Raw genomic sequence first — 7,536 nt, 5'->3', positions numbered from 1 at the left:
AGCGGTGACTCGTGCATAGATGGCCACCAGGTCTGATTCAAGTGGTATTAATTCAAGAAACAGCCGTATAAAGAAGGAGGGGCTGTCACTATCATCATTTCTGATAATCTGTTATTCTTAAATATATATAAATATATATATATATATAAAAGAGTTTCTCGAAAATTGTTCTACCAAAACAAGAAAGTAAGCCAAGAACTACATGTATGTAGTAAAGAAAGTAGCCGTGCTCAGAGAAGTCTGGCTTTTCCCTGGGTTTGGGGAGGTAGTCTCTGTCTTACCTTCTTGTCTTTATTTAGCTTGGGGACTGATCGTACCTGACAGTCTTATGGTAGAGACTGGCTATGGCAGAAAGACCAATCATATGACTTAGAGGTTAAACTGGTCACATGGTATCACTCGACCTGGAGAGTGGTTTCAATCATGTGAGCAACCAATTATACCTATGTAACAAAGCCCCAATAAAACCTAACATCGAACCTCAGGTAAGTTTCTCTGATGGGCAATATTCTATGCATTTGGCTGCAAGTCAACACCAAGAGGGTAGCAGGCCCTAACTCCATGGGGAGATAAAAATAGAAGCTGTGCATTCGGAACCCTCCCAGACTCTGCCCCATGTGCCTCCTTTTTGCTGATTTTAATTTGTATCTTTTCTCTATAATAAACTGTATCCATGAGCATAATAGCTTTTAGTAAGTTCTGTGAGTCATTCTAGCAAATTGTCAAGCTTGAGGGTAGTTTGGGGAATCTTCAAAATTTTTGCTTGGTGTCAGATGTGAGGGAAGTCTTAGAACTCTGGGCACATGAGATTCAACAAAACAAAACTAAACAAAAACAGAAATAGCCTAGAGAAACAGGAAATGAAAATGTCTAAATGATAGTTGTATTTAAGGAGGGAAAGCCTAGTAGACAAGGTGAGAAAATGAAGGTGTCCACCATGAAGGATGTCGCCAAGGGAAAATAAAGTAATGTAAGCAAATTTGTGAAAATTGGATAAAAAGGCTACTGGAATCTATGGAAAATGGGAGATACAAAGAAATCAAGCCAATGAAAGAAAACAAGACAGAAATTCAGGGAGAATGAAGAATAAGAGGAAAATGTAATCACAGCATAACACAGTTCTCAACTGTGACCCATACTAGCAGAATTCAATATAAACCCAAAATAGTGATTGAGCCTAAAATCTTAGTATATTAAGAGGAGAAATGAAAGCCAATGGGATGATGTGTTAAGAGTTAAAATCTCATGGATCGTGACAGGGAGGTAGATAATACCTCAATGTGATCCGACCAATAAGAACTATTTATGTATTTGCGTAGAAAGATGGGATGTGTAAATGCTGGGCATAGTACCTAAAAGAACAGGAGAGGAGTAACTGGAGGATTTGTTGTGTTATGTTTTTAACTACCTAACTTTTAAAATTACATGCATGTATTTCTTTGGTAAATAAAAAAAAAAATAGTTTAAAAAATATACGACACTTCCAGTAAAATATTATAAGGAAAGAAATTAAACCAAGATGTAATAATTAGAAACATGGTTTAATTTACATGATTTAAATATGAAGAAGCTTAGTGTGTTTTGTCAGGAGACTTAAATTGGAAATCCATAAGGAAGGTTGAGCTGAATAAAAATTAGAATGTTGTAATGGTTTTTAAAGGCAATTACTCTCTAACAGGTTCTTTAAAGTTTCTGTGCACTTATTTAATCATTCCAAAACTGAAATAATATTAGCATATATGAGTGCTGCAAATAATGATTATTAAAAGCCTATGCAAAAGCAAACCTTAAGGAAACTTTCAATACATTGGTCATGTACACAAGAGATGCCATTTTATACCTCCCTTCCTGAACCGAGCTTTCTTGGTTGTGTCTGATGGACCTGTTTCGACCTCTTGACATGCTAAGCATTCAAATCCAATCAGTCTACGACTATGACTTGAGGTTCAACTACGTATCAGGAGTCGAGAAAGGCTCTGAAAGTTCTTAGAGCTCCAGTACTGTGTGCATAGACCCTGCCCTCCTGGTGCTTGCGATCTAGAAGGGGTGGGAAACACTAAAGGATGAATTAAGAATTAAAATTGGCGATAGTGTTGAGAAGGGAAAGTACAGGGTACAATGGAATAGTAAAATGAGTGGACCTATTTTTCATTGTGGACCCAAGGACAGCCTGTCTGAGTAATGAGATATAAGGCACAAATAATCCTTCATTAGCAAAAGTGTGAAGAAAAAAATATTCAAGGTGCTGTAAGCAGCTTAGGGAAATGTCTTGAGACAGGAAGAGTTGAGCATGATTGGGGACTAGAAGAGCACCAGGGTGACAGGAGACACGTGGGAAGAAAGCGAATCCGGTGTGACGTGGCCGGAGAGGCAGAATGGGGAGGACCACCAGAAAGAAGCAAATGCAAGGAGCAGCTGATACTGTCGTCCAGCAGGTGGTGATGATTCTGGCACATGAAGCACGCAGTGGGTGGGTGAATAAAGTGAAATGAGTATAGGCAGGAAATATAGAGCCTGGATCAAAGGCCTCACACACTCTTAGAATCAATCATGCTCAGGTCTTCAGGAAGGCTGATAAGGATCCTGGAGGACCTGGGCTCTGCTCACATTCCTGTCATATCCAGTGCCACCCTCTCTCCAGCTCTCGTTAGCCACTCAGGTTTTATTTTAAAATTTTATATGGTTGGGAGCTTCTCACGGCAGAGCCTTATCTCTGCCTATAATGTTTTTCTTTCCTCTTCAGTTTCCCAACTAACTACCTTTTAGGGCAAGTTATGGAGGCTACTTCCGTAGAATAGTCTTTCCGAAGGTCCTACTTCAAAGCAAGTTCTGCTTTTCAAATCTGTCGCATCCTTCTGCTTTCCTTTATGGAGACTGCATTCTGTTTCTGTGTCTCAGTGTCCTCTCCCGTAAAATAGAGACAGTAATATTAGTGACAACCTCTGAAGGTTGTGGCGACTAACATGTAAAGCACTAAAAATAGTGCCTCGCATGTAGTAAGGGCTCTGTAAACATTCGCTGTAATTTGAAGAGGAAAGACACAAAATAATAAATACACTATATTTATGTTAAGTCTCAGAGCAGGCAAAACTAATCTCTGCCATAAAAAAGGTGGTGGTGAGAACGGGGGAGGGGTGGGTAGTGGCTGAGAAGGACCTGGCCTTCTGTATCTTGTCTGGGTTGTTGATTTACAAGAAGGGATAATTCATCCTTGAGCTCTGCCTTTTGGATTTGCACACTTTGCCCTTTAAAAAAATTATAAAACTCAGCTATTGTTATCACCAACAGAATTTGTAATTGTCTATTTATTTGCAGAAGTTCCAGAAGGGCAAGAACTAAATCTATTCACTGTGGGTTTAATACCTCGTACAGTCCCTGAAACAAAACATAACAGGATAAAATGAAACATAAGCCTGATCATGTCACTTTTCCATTCAAAATCTTCAATGACTTCTCATTCCATCCAGATTAAAAGTAAAGTTCTCACCGCAGCCCATCCAGATTAACAATTCTCACCGCATTCCATCCCGATTAAAAGTAAAGTCCTCACCACAGCCCACAAGTTCTTAGTGGGTCTAAGTAGCCACTGTGTCTCTGAGTTTGCCCTGAATACTTCTGTCTCACTCATGACTTTCCAGACACACTGGAATGAGAGTTGGGATTTGCACAACATCGCGAGTGTACTACATCCCACCGAATTATTCATTTTAAAATGATTAATTTTATGTTTTGTAAATTTCTCCTAAATTTAAAAACAAAAGTAGATGCTCCAGAACCAGCCTAAGTTCACATTCTGAGTCCGTCACTTCGTGGTGTGACTTCTAATGCCACTTCACCTCTCTGTGCCTCAGTTTCCTCAGCAGTAACTTGCAGAAGAGTAGTGTTTACCTCTCAAGGTTGCTCTCAGTATTAAGTACATTAACACACATAACAGCACTAAGAACAGTACCTGGCATATATAATAAGCACTAAGTAAATGTTGCTTAGCTTAAGGAAAAGCTTATTTATAATCGAAAGAGAACAGAGGAGAATTGTGAGCCCTTCCTTAATAAGAATGGATTTTAGAGCTGAAAGGAGACATGAGAACCTTCGTCCTCACTGATTTTTAGACGTTATCTAACAGCTCCATGCTCTGGTTGAGGCCTGGTGACCAGGTTGTGACCAGGCGAGGTTGGGACCCAGGTTTCTACCTCCTGAGGGCCCAGCCTGGGTCTTTTTCTTTACTCTTAGAGGAACCTCACTTATGTATCAAGGTAGCTAAATACTAGCTTGGTTCAGACCTTTCACGTGACTGAATTTCTTTACGACAGGATGTAAAAATATGAATAAATAAGGCACTTTTTTTTTCTTTCAAAGATTTTACTGCTGGTGCTTTCCACGGCACTTTAGCAAATGGACCAGTGTTAGCATAAAAATTATACTAAAATCGTTAAGGTGTGTGTAATGATAGCCAACGGTGTTGAAAAATGAAGTGTTAAGAGAAACCTCTACTCCATATAGCATTTCATTAAAATCTGCAGAATCACACGTAAGATTATACTCCAGTTTTGCTAGATACAGTGCACTCTATTACTGTCCCGAGTATAACACTAAATATAAACTGATCCATGCTGGAGCTCTGAATAAAATCAAGAGAATTTCAGCTCATTATTTAGTTCCATCTTACAAATATACACTTATGAATTATAGGTTTATGGCTTATGAGATATCATTCATTCATGCATTCATTCATTTAATGAGTATTCATCAAGTTCCCCCTAGGTGCCAGGCACAGTGTTAAGTACTGAGATTTCAGGTAATGAGAGAGTAGTCTGACATCACTGAGTTTATAATAAAGTAAATAACCAGAGAGTTGATCAAGAGCATGAGGGAACTAAACTGGGCATTTGAGGAAAATTAACAGGAGCATCTAATTTAGATCAGATGGGCAGAATGCATAGAAAGAGGCAAATAGCAGAAGAGGGACAATTAAGAGTCTATTATAATAGACCAGATGGAAGATCATGGTGACTTGGGCAAGTGCAGTGATTCTTAACCAGGGGCGATTTTGTACTTTAGGGGACATTTGCCAATGTCTGCAGACATTTTTTGGATGTCACAATGTGGGAGGAAGGTGCTACTGACATCTAGTGGATAGACTCCAGGGAAGTTACTGACATCTTACAACACACAGGACAAATAATTTTAGGAACCAAAATCAAAAGTTTTGAGGGAAAGAACCCCCAGGCTAGCATGATAGCAATGGAGCTGCAGGGAAGCAATTTAAAGATACATTTTAGAGGTAAAACCAATAGTGTTTGAAAATAGACTGCACGTGGGGGAAAAGAAAGGGAGAAAATGATGCCCTGAGTTTCTAGTTTTAATAGCTGAATGGATGGTGGTCCGCATATTGATATGAGGAAATTTGGAAGAAGGCTTGGGGCAGGGACAATGATATGGCACAGAATCAAGAGTTTGACATGTCGAGTCAGTTAGAAATAACAATTAGAACTGGCTACATGAATCTGGAGTTCAGAGGCAAGTTCTGAGCAAAGGATAAAATTTGGAGCTCCTTGGCTTAAAGGTATGTAACATCTTAAAAACAGATGGCATCACGTAGGGGAAAAAGTACAGATAAAGAAGTAGCCAAGAAATGAGGATTTTGATTCTAATCACCTTCACAGTTCAGGAGGTGCTAAAAGCCACTTGAACTTTTGCTTTCAATGCCTTGGGTAACATTATAAATATACTCAGGGATACTCAGCACATTTTGAAAGCACAATTACAAGGTTTGTATTCCTTTGTTTATTCTAAAGTATTTTTCTCTGTATCTAATTATCATCTAAAAAATTAAATAATTTTAAATGGATTGGTACCTAAGTAATGTCACCAGTCTCATAGGAAGCACAATGCTCCATACTACTCTGTTGCTGCATTATTAACCATGGTGTGTCATTTAAACTTAAGTTTTGGGAAATGGGAAAAAGACATTTTTTGGATGTCATAGCGTGGCATCAGACATTTTTATTCTTAAGAGGGCACTATGAAAACTGTGAACCTAGAGTGGTTAACACAGTCATTTGGGACAAAAAAATAACTAGATGCATATATATACAAAATATAGTCCTAAAAAGTGTGAAACAAATTAACGGCAGCTGCTGATCACTCATGAGTAACTCAACACCATGAGCCTAAGTGGTGGAGGAAAGCATTTTAACAAGAAAATCATTTTCAGTTTTAAGCTCTACAGAATTCTGCAGATGATACAGAAAAGCAACTTAAGTGTAGCATATATTTTTTAAGAAAATTGCAATCTTTCTGAATCTTCAAGAAATGCAATCTTTCTGTTATTTCTGACAACCAAATAGAACTGTTTACTCATAGACCAAAGGTAATGCAGGTAAAAAATAATAAAATTTCCTTAAACAGCATCGAACTAATTACAATTACTATACGATCCATGGAACCAATATTGTTGACTCATTTCCTATCAAAGCATTTTAGTCTCTGCCATCTGAGGCATATTTAAACTAAAATTGCATGTATAGATTTATTTACCCAAGAAAATAATTACCACAAATGAAGTAATATATGCTGAGTAACAAGAGCTTCGAAAAATACTTTATACTTATGGAAAATGCTTTTTATATCATATGTTCATATAAACCTTCAGTGGCCTTATTGTTATTATTATTCTCATTTTACAGATGAGGACATCAAGTCTTAAAGAATTTATCAGTCAGTATAGAGTAGGTTATGCTGCATTAACAAACACATCTCAAGATCTAAAATACAAAACTGATTTGTCATTGACTTGTCCCCTGCGTTGCTGGTCTGAGAACTCTGAATAGTTCTCCTTTCCAAATGGTGACTAAAGGATCAGGCTACTTCCATCGTGACGTCTAGAATTTGTGACCTTCAGGGTTTTTCCGGCAGGAGAAGAGAGTCCTGAGGGGCCATGAGAAGTCTTTTCACTGCCTTTCTTTTCACTCAGAATTGGTGCATACCATTTCCACTCACGTTTTGTTGGCTAAAAATAATCAAATCATCACACCTAACTAAAAAGGTACAAGCTTTAATGTGTCTAGAGAAAGAGAACTGGATAATGGTAAGCACCAACGATCTCCACTACTGAGAGAGAAAGCAATTTCACCAGGGCTACAAAACTAGAATTAGGTAAAACCAGAACTCAAACACATTTTGTTCAAAAGCTGACCTCGTTCTAGACTATGGGTTCTCAGCATCTAGACATGCAATATTTACTCTCTGCTGGTCCTAGCTGTATCAAGAAAAAATGAAAAACTGCAGATGCTTAACGCAAATCTTTAGGTTTAAAAATAAATCTTCTAACAAGTTTTATATTTATTCTCACTTTAATAAATGCTTACTAATTACTTATAAACTACCCATTCTTTGAGTTAGGAAGCTTCACTCCCTTATCAAGGCCTTCCTAAACTCCTAACTAAGGTTAAATTCCTCCGTTTCTTCATGCCCAAATTACCATTATTTGTAAGTTCATCACACTTTTTAAATATCTATTACTTTCATGATGTCAGC

The sequence above is a fragment of the Pteropus alecto genome, unplaced genomic scaffold (genome assembly GCF_000325575.1).
Source record: "Pteropus alecto unplaced genomic scaffold, ASM32557v1 scaffold81, whole genome shotgun sequence".
Taxonomy (NCBI): domain Eukaryota; kingdom Metazoa; phylum Chordata; class Mammalia; order Chiroptera; family Pteropodidae; genus Pteropus; species Pteropus alecto.
The sequence above is the reverse complement of the archived record's forward strand: the minus strand, read 5'-3'. Positions refer to the sequence as shown.